Here is a 14,800-nt window from a genome sequence, read left to right as displayed (position 1 = left end):
CAGTGATCATACTTCGTGGTTTGGAACCTGCTTTTCTCCCTTGGAATTCTTCCCTACATAACTTTATTTTAACTTATTGACTGTAAGTGGTACCATAATATAGCTACCCAATCACCAACCCCAACCCCCATTTTAGTACCAGGAACAGACTGACAGTTTTCCACATGCTAAGCAAGTATGGTACCACTTAGTTATAGTCTCAACCCCACACTGAGTGCCTCTTTGAAGAACACTTAGGCTGCTACCTTCTTGGCAAGTGTAAGCAATGTGGTGATGAAAATCTCCTCCTCAAACTAAGGCACCAGCCAAGGAGAATATAGGCAGTAAACTTCAAACCCCTACCCAGACCTAGCCGACGAACAGGATATTCTCCACTGTGGAATGGAGAATGAGATCTGACTCTCACATGAACTCTGGTGCCCCTTTTCTGACCACGTCCCCTGGATGGGGAGGCTGGCGGCACTCAGAGGAAGGATAGCAAGTTACCAAGAAGAGACTCGATACTCTAAGAGCATATATAGGGGGAGGAGGTCTCCCTCAATCACAGACATAGGGGAGGGGGGAAGGGGGGAAGTGGGAGGGAGGGAGGAATGGGAGGAAACAGGGGAAGGGCTAACAATCGAGATGTAATATGAATAAATTAATTTAAAAAAAGAAAATTTCCAAATACACATTTTCCCCCTAAGACAGGGTTTCTCTGTGTGGCCTTGACTGTCCTGGACTCGCTTTGTAGACCAGGCTGGTCTCAGACTCATAGAGATCCACTTGCCTCTGCCTTCCCTCCCCAAGTGCTGGGATTACAGGCCTGTGCCACCATGCCCAGCTCCTCCAAACATCCTTTTTGTGCAAAACACAGATTAGGTTTCTGAATTTTGGAATTGCTAAATAAAGGCTATAGGTATTTTCAATTTTGATGGGCATTGCCATATTGCCTTCAACTTATTATCTCATTGATAATATATAAGAATGCCTCTATTCCATCCTCCATCCCAAATCTTTGAAGCACTGAATAGTAATATCTTTTAATCCTTACCAATTTGATAGATTTTAAAATAGCTACTAATTTGCATTACTTTGATCACTGGTGAAACAGAACAGCTTTTCATGTTTATTTCCATTTGTATTTCTGCTTTTGTACAACAACTGGGTTGTTTGCCAAGTTTTCCATTTGAAGACGTGCCTTCCTTTTATTTTAATCAATTTGTTAGAATCATGCTATATAAGTTGCAAATCTTTTCTCTGAATGTATTGTTTGGCTTTCAACATTAATTATGGAATTTTTAATAGAGGCTTTTAAAAATGTGATCTAAGCTTTCATTACTCCCTTTTAATGGCTTCTGCCTGCAATGTCCCATCTGATTGTTTTTTAACAAGAGCTACAGAAATGGATTTTAAAATTATTAACCCAAGGCTTAGAGAGAACACGTTTTCTTTTCATAGCTAATCAGGCATCTGCAGTGGGGACAAAATTGCTTTTCTCCACCCCCAACTCTGTATTATTGGCAAAAACCATTACCTAATTGAGACTTTTGTGTATTCAGTGAATGCTTCTGTGTATTTGGCCTGACAATGCCCAAGGACTAATGGGACTGTGTGTTCTCTCTAAGGAAAATAAGTACAAACATGAGTAAGGCAGCCTAATATGAGATCGTGTATGTCTTTTACAAAATATGACATTTTCGGCATATGAAGTGCATGACTTGGTGGCAGTACAATTGCTCTCAGTGCATTTCAGTTGAGCCCATTTAAAAATCAGTGCTGAAATAAGGCAAGTCCACTCCAAAGCACTTTTGAGTCATGAGTTCTTTGAAAGCTCTTTAGGAAAGATGTTTCTTCCTTGCTTGTGTCACTAGGAATCCATGAAATGAAGTAAATTCCATAGTACTTGTATACTGAAAGCTGAATTTTCTTTTCATCTAAAAGCTCACGCAGCTTTCCAATGCCTGCACTCCGTCCTTCTTCATCACCTAATATTTACTCTTACTTTGCTCTCCTTTCTACTTGTTAGACCACACCCACATGTATGTTTGTCTGCATGAATATATACATAATGCTGAGATCTCCATATGAAGGACATGTGGGTTTTTCCTTTGACACTTGAGTCATGAAAAAGAAGATATAGAGATAATGTTCTTCTAGGTTCAACTTTGTCATGGATTTTGGGGTGGTTATGATAGATACGTGCGTTAAAATATGTTTAATAGTGAGAGTATAAAGTCTATTATGAAGCCCCACAGCTCCAGAATGGCTAGTCTCACTGTATAGAAAAATCACTGAGCTATTTAGAGCTTAAGTCACTGTGTAATATTTTTATTTCTAAGTCCTTCATAATAAACTTTTAATAAATAAAAATAATAGTATGCACAGAGAATTTTGCTATGAAAATATAACCTTTTAATAACTGAGATGTCAGTTCAAAAATGTTGTCAGTTACCTGTGGAGTAGAGTTCTCAGTCTTTGTTTTCACAAAGTTGTTCATGTGTTTAATACATAAATTATGAATTCAGTAAGTGCCCAAAACAAGGAAAATCAAATAGACTGTCCGGCCTTCAAGTACTACACAAAAGATTACAATAAAAAATGTTTGTTAAAATACCACAATGCTGAATCAGTACTAGTGAGATGTCTCAGTGAATATGTGTGCTTCCTACAACTTGAGTTCAGTCTCCAGGACCCACATGGTAGAAGGAGGGAAGTGACTTCCACAAATTGTCTTCTGGACCTTCATATATGCACTATGGCACATGAACACATGCACACAGACACACACACACACACAGAGAGAGAGAGAGAGAGAGAGAGAGAGAGAGAGAGAGAGAGAGAGAATATAAACCATTTTAATTCAGAAACACTTTAAGCATTCCTGATAGGGAAACAAAACAATATGGGCCGCTAGAATTGTTTCCTTTATCCTTAATATCAGAAATGAAAAGTTATGAAATTATCATGCATAAAACTCTTGATAACCAGCCAGAACTTATGACAAAACAAATTATCCCATTCATGAAAACAAGAAACATCTAGAACAAAATTAGAAATATACTTGGGGGCTGGATATGGTGGCGCACGCCTTTAATCCCAGCACTTGGGAGGCAGAGGCAGGCAGATCGTTGTGAGTTCGAGGCCAGCCTGGTCTACAAAGTGAGTCCAGGACAGCCCAGGCTACACAGAGAAACCCTGTCTCGAAAAACAAAAAAGTAAAATAAAATAAATACACTTGGAAAACTTTGTGGAAAAGTTCCTATGTAATTTTATATGGATCCTAAATAAGTGTGTATGCATGCGCACGTGCACGTGCATATGTATATGTGTGTGTATACATGTAAACTATAGAACACTACTGCTATAGGACATAAGACAAGTCTTCACAAATATATGCCTTATAGACATAATTTTGGTTGTTGATTTGTTGTTATATAAGACAAAGGTCTTACTATGTTATGTTGCCCAAGCTGACAACAAACTCTATTTTTTTTAAAACACTCTTAAGGCTCAAACGATCCTCTATTTTATTCTCCCCAATGGTTGGTACTATAGGAATGCCATGCCATGGCCAGTTAAATAGGGAGAGTCAATGTGATAATGAAGTTAGTTTCCACAAATTGATCATATAAAATATATCATTTTATAATAATTATGTCAAGCTCCTCGTCTCACCCTTCAGATAATTTCTCTCTGAAATTTGGATGGGTTTGTGTTGGATTTATAGATCAATTTGTGGGAACTAACATTGCTATCGCATTCAGTCTTCCTCTTTACGACTATTCCAGGCTACTTCCTTCCTCCATGGCCCTTCATCAAGGCAAGAAGTATATGGATTAGTGATGTTGCTTTGTCACTACATAGATCTCATGGTGGTTCATTCCAACTTGTAAATATTGTGGACTGACCACAGTGAGATTGGTAGTTTCCACCTGGTGTCCCTGTGACACATTCCCCCAAGGGTTCTAAGTTGAGACTGTACTATGTCTATATGGCTGTCAAAATATTTTGCTAACAACTGAGACTCCACTTTAGACTCTCCAGTTCTGAGGCATTCCATAGACATTTCTCTGCTCTTTAGTACAAGTGAAAAGGTGTCTGTGGTCCCCATTATTAACTGAACCCTGCTTACCTTCCATTAGTAATGCATTGTGAAAAAGTCATCTGGAAGAATGGAATAGACAGCTCAGTTGGTAAAGATGCTTGCCATGCAAGCCTGAGGACCTGGTTTAGATACCCAGAAACCAACACACACACACACACACACACACACACACACACACACACACACACACCACTGACACCTGTACCATCATTAAAACACACACAGAGAGACAAATGTTATTGGAAAAATAGTGTACAGTATATTGTTCCAATGACTTCTAGAAGGCTTCCACTAGCCTCTATGCCTGTCTATAGAGAGGGTTTCTAGGGTGACTACACAATTCCAGCCCCTGTACATTGAATGACTCAGGTCCCTTAATCTATGCCAAATAGATCAGAGGGGAAATCCAGGCTCACACTACAGGAATGGGAGTCTCTTCCCCTCTCAAGGGTTGGGATCATGGAGGGAAGAAACTTAGAACTTTAACTGGTGGGTTGTGCTAGGGCCAGCCTCCACCATCAGCACCAAGTGGCAGAGGAATCCAACCAACAAAAAAGGAATGAAGCCAGTTCTCAGAGACAAGGCATGAAAGGAAACCACTCTGCACTCCTGATACCACTTCCTTCTCCGATGCTAGCCTCTTTGTAAATTAGGCTTTGTCCTAGACCTAGAGATTCCATGATCTCCTAATCCCTACCTCTCTCTTCCCAGGAAGTTGGTTAGAGTTATCACCTTCATTAATAGCTAACTATGCTTGATTCACTCACCTTAAAGACACATAAAGCTGCTTAGATGTAGTGGCACTCACCTTTAATCCCAACAGTCTACTAGGAATTACTAGGAGATGGGAGGAAGTTAGGTCATCCATGGCATTGTCCTTGAAGCTCATAGAGAGACCCTAGCTCTCTTCTCCTCTCTCCCTCACCCCTCTCTACTTCTCTTCCTCCTTTTCTCCCTCTTTTCCTCCTTCCCTCTTTACATGTCGCTCTATCTCTTTCCAGGCTGATATGAAGGAAGCAGGTTTACTCCAGCCTTATACTTCACCATAAAACCCAAAACAGTAGAGCCAAATGACTGCTAAAACCTCTGCACGCATTTGGGAATCTTTCCTTCCTATAAGCTGATTATCTCAGGGATTTTGTCACAGTGATAAAAAAAAAGATGATTAACAGTAATAGACAACGTACAATAATAATAATAGACAAGTCAATGAATAGACAATTTAATAGACAAGTAAATTAAACAAGGACAGAAAGGTTACCAAATTGGTAAAGGATGAACTTTGGTAAATCACAAAGAATCAGTTATATGGCCAACAAGAATGCCTCTTCTTCTCTGGGTGTGTCTATGAGGTATGTCCAGAGAACTTGGACTGAGAAGGAAAGACCCACTCTGAATGTGACTGGCATCATCCCATGGGCATATTCCTGGACCAAATGCAAAAAGAATCAAGCTGAGCATCAGCATTCAACTCTTTCCGCTTCCTGGCTGTGGAAGCAAAATATGACAAGCTGCCTCACATTCCTGCTCCCACGCCTTCTTGACTACAATGAATTATATAGCCTCAATTGGTGAGCCAAAACCAACCCTTTCTCGCTATACGAGTTACTATTTTGTTACTGTGATAAAATGCCATGACTAAAAACAAATTACAGAAGAGTTTATTTTGGCTTATAGTTCCAAGGGGTTAGAATCCATCATGGCAGGGAGGCGTGGCAGCAAACAGCAGGCATATCAGGAAGAGCAGGAAGCTGAGAGATTACAGGTTTCAGCACAAACAGGAAGCAGAGAGTGGAGTTGAAGTAGGGGGAGGTTGTGCATGCTCCAAGCCCACCCCCAATGATGAACTGCCTCCAGCAGGTTGTACCACTTCCCCCAAACAGCGCCACCCACTGGAGACATTTCCCATTCAAACTACCACACTCACTTAAGTTGCTGCTCATCAGGTACTCTGCCACAGCAATGAGTAAAGTAACTAAAACAGCAGGCAAATAATCTCCCACTATGGACTCAACAGCTGATATTGGGGCTTTGCTGATACAGCCTTGGCTCTTCGTATAGCATCTGGCCTGTGACCTTACACTTCATAAGGAAAACCCTGACACAGTCATTTGCTCTGGTCACTCTGGGAAAACCAAGACCTAAATCAGAGGTATTTGGCTCTCAGTAACAGACCCCCCCTAGCAGGCCTCTGATTTGCTACCAATTCTAAATATTTCTCTCTGGTCACAGTGTTCAAGCAGGTGTTTTTCTCAGTGTTAATTCCCCAAATAATATTTCAGACTAACAATGAACTGCTCATTAATTTACCTGGAATCATCCCAGCTCTAGACCTGATGGCTCCTGGGAAAGCCAACAAAACAAAGTTTCTAAATCCTCAAATGAGATAAGAGCCTCTGGACCCTTTTTACAAAGAGACTCTAGGCCTGGAAGACCTTGCTTAAGCAGCCAGTGGATTTCTTCCTTTACCATTTCATCACTGCAACAGAGGCTAAGAGGTGATTTGGAAATAGAGGACCGTGTAAAGGAAGACAGGCTTATAACGGCCCCCAAAGGCTTCTAGACAAAGCATAAAAGCTGTGTGATCAGACATGACTGAGAGAAGGGGAGAAGGAAAAGACGGCAGGTGTGTAGCAGCACAGCAATTCAGAATAAGCTCAACAACTGTGGACACCACAATAGAGCTTCCTCAAAAACCTGAAATTGGGCCCTGGAGAGACAGTTAGGGGCTCTTGTTGCACTTCCAGAGGATGCAGGGTCAGCTTTGCAGTACCACACGGCGGTTCACAATCATCTGTAACTATAGCTTGATGAGATCCACCATCTTCTAGACTCTGAGGACACCCACATATGAAACACACACACACAATAAATAAATAAATAAATAAATAAATAAATAAATAAATAAATAAAGGATCAGTCTTTTAAAAACAACAACTAAAGGAATGGGAGGATACAAGGGAAGGGATAACCATTGAGATGTAATATGAATAAATTAATAAAAGAAAAATTTAAAAACAGCAACTAAAAATAGGAGTACCATATGATCCAGCTATACCACTCCTGGATATATACCAGAAGGAATCTATGTTAACATACCATAGATACTTGCACATTCAGGTTTATTGCTACACTAGTCACAACAACCAAGCTATAGAATCAGGCTAGGTGTACACACACACACACACACACACACACACACACACACACACACACACACACAGAACTTATGCAGCCCTAAAGAAAAAACTGGATAGAATTGAGAGTTAATTGTATTCACTGGAATATGTCAGCCATCTAATTTTTGTTACTAGGAGTTTTTTAAAATCTTAGTAGTATGGGAAGTGAGGCTGGGGAGAACTGGAGAACACAGCGGGGGATGCAGTGTTGTGCTGTTAGGAAGACAGCTCCAGGTTGTCTCATCATGGATGGCTTACTGCCCCAGAGACGCATGTCTGCCTTGTGCTGATGAGCTATTGATTCTAAGAGTTTTATATTCCTGCTTTTATATGTCCATTCCAAGTAAGAAAATTTTAGATACAACACTGTAACTTCCTATTTAGCAATTTCCTTAAATGATAAAAATTAATGCATGATATACCAGATATTGGGGAAATATGAATTACCACGAGTTTAATAACAACACCCACACTAATCAATGTATCTTAGGAAAGGCCATGCATATTTATCAACTAATTAGAATTATACAATCAAAGGAATGAAGAGTACTTCCTTGGGGAATATAAAATAAATAAATAACTGCAATATTTTCATTAGCATTGGCAATGTTCCTTTGAGCCTCTTTGGATGCTAAACATTTATGTATGAATGTACTGTTTTGGCATTTAAGAGCTTTAGCTCATTAGAAGTGTTTTCTAATATACTGTGTGGGCGGGGAGGTAATTCTAGTGTTAGAACTCGTGCTAAGGATTTGTCAGGCCTAGGTCCTCAGTCTTCAGCACCGATCATTTTAAAACACATGTGTTTGCTTACACTGCTATATGAAGAAAATGAGCCCTAACCCCTTTCAAATCCTGAAAAGAATGTTTGAAAAGACTAGTACCCAAATTCCTGTGAGACATGAAAATTTCTTAAAAGTTTATAGAGGGCTTGACCAAAGAAAAATGCACCAACTCGTAAATTGGGAGTGGTAAAACTTTTAGTACAAATCACAGTCCGAATCTATTTACCACTGTGTTTTTTTGTTTTGTTTTGTTTTTAGCCCATGAGCTAAAAATGGCTTTTATATATGTATTAGTTGTGGTTTTCTACAGTAATAGAACTTATAGAAATCAATCTTTCTCTATGTACAGAAAGGGGATTTATTAGAATGGCTTATAGGCTGTGGTCCAGCTAATTCAAAAATGGCTACCTATGCATGGAAGGTCTGAAAATCCAGTAGTTGTTTAGCCCATGAGGCTGCATGTCTCAGCTGGTTTTCAGTCTACGGCAGAATCCCAAAGAAGTGGGCTCTAATGACAGTGAAGGAATGGACTTGCCAGTAGCAGGCCGAGCGCAGGCTTCCTTCTTCCATGTTCTTTATATACAGGATGCCAGCAGAAGGGGCCCCCATTAAAGGTGGATCTTCTACCATCTTTATATAGATTAGAAGTGTGTAGTTCCACTTAGAAAGATTTCATTAAGAAAAAATTCCTCACAGGTGTATCCAACCTCACAGGGACTAGTATTCAAAAGCCAGAGCCTAGGAGGACATTCTCGTTCAAAGCACCACAGAGTTCATAAGGCCCCTTTGTTATCTGGCCCTTTACAGTATATTCCCCCATTCGTGTGTGTGTGTGTGTGTGTGTGTGTGTGTGTGTGTGTGTGTGTGTGTGTGTGTGTTCATGAATGGGTCATAATAAACAAATTGAGGTCATGGAACAACTTTCAAGAGTTCTATTTCTTCTTTCACCATGTGTGTAACAGGGATGGGGGCTCAGCTCATCACATTGGACAGCGAGCAACTCTACCCACTGAGCCATCTCACTGCCCTACACACAGCATGTTTTCTAACCCCTGTCCCAAAGTATGCTGAGATTCAAAGTAAAGAACTGTGTGGTCCCTGTTGAGCAAATAACACTGGGGATAATATAGTAGAAAGAAGAGATCATGAAAATGGGAAAATATCAGGAAACTGAGCTCTTTGTTTTTTATATACTTATTTAATTTTGAGACAAGGTCTCCCTACATAAACTATTCTGGCCTTAAACTCATGATCCTCCTGACCAAGGGCTGGGAGGTATATGCTAGCACACATAGCTCTATTTAGGCTCTCCACAACACACACACACACACACACACACACACACACACACACACACACACACACACCAAATATATAATACTGAACTAATGAAAACTTTTTAAACAAATCAGTGCATATTAAGGGAATAATAAAGGAAGTCATGTCATAAAGGTATCTACAGTCATCCTTATTAAATTGTGATATACTTGCTTTTTTGAGTTGTTTCTAATTGTTGTTGTTTGTTGTTTGTTTAAAGGGCTAGAGATTAAGCCCAGAAATTTGCTGATACTGGAGGGACACCTACCACAGAGGTACATCCCCAGGCCTGTTCTGAGACAGGGTCTCCCTATGTAACCCAGGCTGGCCATGTGCTAGTTACCATGTTACTTTTGCTTCCCAAGTGCTAGGTATACATGTGTGTGCCATGTCCAGCTTAAATATTGGCTTCTTTTTGAAGTAGGAAAGAGCATGCCCTTGAAGTCCCCTGTTATATATCCCCTCTGATCTCCTGGCACTCTACCCCACTGTGGATGTAACTGCTGTCTTCCTACCATATGGTCCTCTACTCAGCGACATCTGTTTGCTGTGTTTGGAAGCTTTACTAAATGGAAGGTAGTATTTAGGCTGCAATTTGATTTTTTTTTCAACATAATCTTTTTATTGATTCTTTAGGAATTTCACATCGTGAACCCTGATCACACTCATTGCCCAGGCTTTCCATGTCTGCCCCCATAACAAAAATTGGACTTGTCTTTTGAAATTTGATGTTTATGCCCAATGTGTTTATGATTTTTCCATCTCTTTGTATATATTATATAAAACATGTTCATTTTTACTGCCATATAGTATCCTACCATATGACTTTAGCAAGGTTTCCTTTTCTTTTCTACTGATATTGTTCATTAGGGTTCTACCCGGTCATTTTCCAGTACAAACTGTTTTACTGTAAACAATCCTGTGTACTCTCTTCACTCAGATATTTTTTTAAAGCCTCTATAATATTTTTCAGGAAGTGTAAATTCCATTTTCTTTTATTTTGAAACCAAGCCTCTCCCTCTAGTCTAGGCTAATCCAGAACTTACTATGTAGCCCAGGCTAGCTTCAAATTCATGATCCTTCTGACTCTGCCTCCAGGGTGCTGGGATTAAAAGCATGTGCCACCATATACCACCTTAGAAGGAACATTTCTGTGCCCTAGAAAATATATCTTTTTTTTTAATTTCAGAAGTTTTTAAAAAACTTTTTATTAATTTATTCATATTATATCTCAATGGTTATCCCATCCCTTGTATCCTCCCATTCTTCCCTCCTTCCCATTTTCCCCTTATTCCCCTCCCCTATGACTGTTCCTGAGGGGGATTTCCTCCCCTTGTATATGCTCATAGGGTATCAAGTCTCTTCTGGGTAACCTGCTGTCCTTCCTCTGAGTACCACCAGGTCTCCCCCTCCAGGGGACATGGTCAAAGGTGAGGCACCAGTGTATGTGAGAAAGTAATATCCCACTCTCCACTCAACTGTGGAGAATTTTTCTGTCCATTGGCTAGATCTGGGTAGGGGTTTGAAATTTACCGCCTGTATTGTCCTTGGCTGGTGCCTTAGTTTGAGCGGGACCCCTGGGCCCAAATCTGCCTATCATAATGTTCTACTTGTAGGTTTCTAGGACCCTCTGGATCCTTCTACTTTGCTATTCTCCCATGCTAGAAAATATATCTTAAGTTCAACTTATGCTACCAAATTCTCCTCCAAGATAGTTGTGTAAATATATTCTCCAACTAACAGGGAACAATTCCCTTTTCTCCAAAGTCCTTACAGATAACAAGCATTATCCAGTTTTAATTTTTACCAATCTCGTGGGTCTGAAGTAGTCATTATTATTTAATTTTGCGTTTTCCTGATTATAGGTTATATTAAATATTTTCATATTTTATTGTCCCTTCAGATTTCCTCTTCTGTGAACATCTTGCCAAGGCCCTTGACAATTTTCCTCTTAAAGCACTTGTTAGTTTTTAATTGATGTAGGCGCTTTACATATTCTGAATACTAATCATTATCATTTGTATTCATGTATTCATTCTCATGACAAGTATGTATTTCATTAGTATATGCTATGTGCCTGACATCATTTGAGAAACAAAGGATATGGCAGCCAGAAAAACAAAGCTTCCACTCTCAAGGGGATAATTTCTAATGAAGAGACAGACAATAAATAAAAGAGCAAATAGGTTACAGACAGCTAGCTACCATAATTCATGCTATGGAGACAAAGCAGGGGGAGAAGGTAGTGGCATTATCAACAGGCTGTTTAAGGAAGGGTTCTCTGAGGTGACATTTGTGTGGAGGCACCAATGAATTGAAAGATAAAGTCAAATGCATATTTATATAGTGAATCTTCTATTCAGAGGAAGATAAGTGTCAAAGGTCTTCCATTTGGGTTGTAACTCAAAGGTAGAGTGTTTGTCTGGAATGCACAAAGTCCTTGGTCCCACCCACAGCACCACAAAAAGAAAGTTTTAGGTAGCAGCCAGCATGTGGCACATGTCTTTTCCTAGTCTATGGCTTGTTTTCCTCACTTTATGAATTATATTCTTATATACAAAGGTTTCAACTTTCTTTTTTTTTTAAGATTCATTTATTTATTATTTATACTGTATTCTACCTGTATGTACCCCTGCAGGCCAAAAGAGGGCACCAGATCTCATTATAGATGGTTGTAAGCCACCATGTGGTTGCTGGGAATTGAACTCAGGACCTTTGGGAGAGCAGGTGGTGCTCTTAACCTCTGAGCCGGCCCTCCAGCCCCCCTCATCTTTCTGATGTAATACAATACATCAAGATTTTATTTTATCCTTTTGTATTTTATAAGCTCTTTTATAACTACACAAGGTCATAAGGAGGGTTGCTTATGTTTTTGTTTGTTTTTCTTATGTCTTCCAAAGTTTCCAAGTACTTGTCATATTTGGGTAACAAAAGCGCTTTGGGGGGCCTGTCAGGTGGTTCAGTGGGTGAAGGCGCCTGCCGCTGAGGTTGATGACATGAGTTTGGTCCCTGGAACCCATGTAGTAGAAGAAAAGAAGGGACTCCTACAAGTTGTCCTCTGACCTTTACATGTGTGTCATAGCGTGTTTGATCACACACACACACACACACCCCAAGCAAGAAAATATACATAAAAACATGATTTTAAACATTTCAAATCACATTGAGCTTGTTCTTATAAATGGTTTGTGGTTAAGATGTAATCTGTTTTCCATGTGAATAACCAATGGATCCACACACAGTTATCAAATAACTTCATTTCTACATTGCTCATGCGTCGAGTTTTGATTTACGTGTGGATTTGTTTCCGGGCTCTATTTCATAGACCTATTTCTGTCTGTATTGGCTTAATTGCTAAAACTTAAAGCAAGCACTGGACCCGGTAGGGTGCGTTGCTGTTTTCATATTGTCTTGCCCATCCCTAGTCCTGTGCGGGCCATCAGCTAGAGTTGCATCCAATGTCTAAACGCATATAAAGAGTTTGATACCAATTACATTAATAAGCCTTCCCTAAACACGAACATAGTTTACCCCTTGCATCAACGCTATGACACACATGTAAAGGTCAGAGGACATCATGTGCACAAAGCCACATAGAGACGCACACATGGCACATAATTAAAACCAAAAGAAAAAATTTAAATGTAGTAAGATTTATTGTGTATCTATTTATCCGTCTATCTCACGCACTGTGGTGCGAGGTCAGAGGGCAACTTTTGAGAGTTGGCTCTCTCCTTCTACTGTATGACTTCCAGAAATCAAATTCAGGTCATCCATCTTGGCTGGAAAGAGCCTTTAGCTGCCAATCCATTTCACCTGCCCCAAAATCCCTTCAATGTAGGGTAGAAAGAGTTTCTCTGGGCTCACAATTGCAGCTTACGGTCCACCACAAGTGGAAGGTCATTGAAACCAAAGCTGGAAGAAACTGACCGGTCCCATCAAACGCAGAGACTCAGGAACAGACAGCAAAGGACTCGGGCTGCTCAGTTCACTCTCCTGGTCTTTCTGTCCACTTGCCCACGAAAATGGGTCGCCCTCACTCAAGGTTTGTCCTCTCTCTTCAGTTAAACCAAATAAAACCCTTCCCAAGCATGGCCACAGACCAACCTAGTCATGACAATTCCACTTGAAATGGATTCTCTTGCCAGGGGATCCTAGATTGTGTCAAGCTGATAAAACTAGCTAGCACACATGGTGTAAAAAAAAGATTGTCTCGGGCTGGAGAGATGGCTCAGTGGTTAGGAGCACTGTCTGCTCTTCCAGAGGTCCTGAGTCCAATTCCCAGCAACCACATGGTGGCTCACAACCATCTATAATGTGATCTAGTGCCCTCTTCTGGCCTGCAGGCACATATGCAGGTAGAACACTGTATACATAATAAATAAATCTTTAAAAAAAATTGTCTCTTGTTTCACTCAGTACTTCATGGAGAATTGTTTGACCTTTAAAAATTAATCAGCTCATCAAGGCTAAGACAGTGTAACAGAAAACATTGCATCTAATGGAAAGGCTTCAAAGAAAACTGGTGGAGAGAATTGTTTGTTTTTAATTCATGCCTATGGTACAAGGAAAGGAGAAAAACAAACAGTATAAAAGGACACAGAGAGTCCAAAATATATTATTCTCTGATGTACAGGTTTCCTTCTCACAGACAACCTCGTCTGAAGGATTTTTTTAAAAAATCATTTCAGAGTACTGGTTTTATGTCTATTTAAAGGAAAAGAAAGGAGAGAGAGAAACGGGCAGGCAGGATAAAGGGAGGGAGTAGGATAGCAAAGAAAACAACTCCACATAAATGATTGTTTGAGCACAGAAAAAGAAAAGAAGGATAAACAGAGAGAGAAAGAGACAGAGACAGATAGAGAGGGAGGGAGAGGTACACACCCATGCACACACGTATGCATGCATGCATGCACTCACAAATGCACACCTGTTTTGTTTTTGTTTGGTTGCTTTTGGGGTTTTTTGTTTGGTTGGTTGTTGGGTTTTTTTTTTGGGGGGGGGTGTTTCTCTGTGAAGTAGCCCTGGCTGTCCTAAACTGGCTTTGTAGACCAGGCTGGCCTCGAACTCACAGTGATCTATCTGCCTCTGCCTCCCAAGTGCTGGGATTAAAGGCATGTGCCACCGTGCCTGGCTACATGCACACCTTTTAACTGTGGTTCCCTCAGAGCACAGATGAGAGAACTTCAGTTTCCTTGATATACTTCCATTCCATTTCCTTAATACGAAGGCTCTAGACTACTTTTACAACATATCAAATAAAGTCCCACAAAAGTAAAGAATGGAAGGAAAAGTAGAATATAATCAGTTAGTGTTAGTGCAAACAGCAAGATAAGCGATCATGTAAGAATACTAGCGAGTGGGCTGGAGAGATGGCTCAGAGGCTAAGCACACTGACTGCTCTTCCAGAGGTCCTGAGTTCAATTCCCAGC

The sequence above is a fragment of the Acomys minous genome, assembly GCF_964271855.1.
Source record: "Acomys minous genome assembly, chromosome: 7".
NCBI classification, from domain to species: Eukaryota; Metazoa; Chordata; class Mammalia; order Rodentia; family Muridae; genus Acomys; species Acomys minous.
Note: the sequence above shows the minus strand (reverse complement) of the source record.